Genomic DNA, 908 nt, shown 5'->3' on the forward strand with positions numbered 1-908 from the left:
ATACAGTAAGTCTGAATCGAGCGAACAAAAAGAGAAGCACCATATGAAGCACTTCTCGCCGGTGGATTTGTTTGTTTACAGGTATTATCAGCGGCGAATCCTACTTCTTCCAAGGAACAACAACCAACCATATCGTGCAGTATTTCTTCAGTACCAGTGGAGTACTCTCTCTGTGTATCTTCATGACCAGCCCTGGTTGCCAAACTCTGCACTGAACCTTTTGTACTGCCTCCAGGTCCTCCATGCTGACACTTGGCTTGTGCCTTGCAAACACGTCCCGGACATCCATCATGAGTACTGCAGGTGCGACGATCTACAGCCAGCAAGCAAACGCACACATTAGTAACTCTGAGAACATGAAGGCAATCTCTAAACAACTACAGTACCATGGTGTGGAGAAAATGGCGCGTGCATTTATGTTTATCCATCTTATTCTTACCTGTAGGAAAAGCCTCCCATCGCAAGCTCATGCATTGTCCTCTTAGAGCGCCTAGTTCCTCGGAGCGGCACGTTATCCAGTTGCTGACAGCCAGATCATCATCCCATGATACATTGTACAGGCCGGACCAGCACACACGCACACACATCTTAAGTTGACCGCAAGCGAGATACTTACACACGCACCAATATCCACGTATGAAAACCCGTCTGTCGGGTGAAATCCTCAAAGTCGCCTCTGCTTAACTTGTACATATATTTTTTAAGTACCTTGAATGCGCGCGGCCTCGCTTCCAGGTCATGAAAATGAACATGGATGCGCGTGTTAAACAACTGAATATATATTATGTATCAAACTGTTCAGACTATCTATCTATCTATCCATCTATCTATCTATCTATCCCTCCCTACCTACCTCTCTCTCTCCCTCTCTCCCTCTCTCTCCCTGTCTCTGTCTCTCTCTCTCTCTC

General features: G+C 46.4%; 1 long non-coding RNA gene across 1 annotated transcript; it reads right to left on the reverse strand.

The window, feature by feature from the left end:
- Positions 1–24: 24 nt before the first annotated feature.
- LOC119345338 lies at positions 25–863 on the reverse strand. Its single transcript, XR_005167000.1, has 3 exons — positions 617–863; positions 440–522; positions 25–313 (listed from the first exon to the last, which is right to left on the reverse strand). It is a non-coding gene; the product is annotated as an uncharacterized LOC119345338 (long non-coding RNA).
- Between the last annotated feature and the right edge of the window lie 45 nt (positions 864–908).

Source organism: Triticum dicoccoides, unplaced genomic scaffold (assembly GCF_002162155.2).
Source record: "Triticum dicoccoides isolate Atlit2015 ecotype Zavitan unplaced genomic scaffold, WEW_v2.0 scaffold227102, whole genome shotgun sequence".
Taxonomy (NCBI): domain Eukaryota; kingdom Viridiplantae; phylum Streptophyta; class Magnoliopsida; order Poales; family Poaceae; genus Triticum; species Triticum dicoccoides.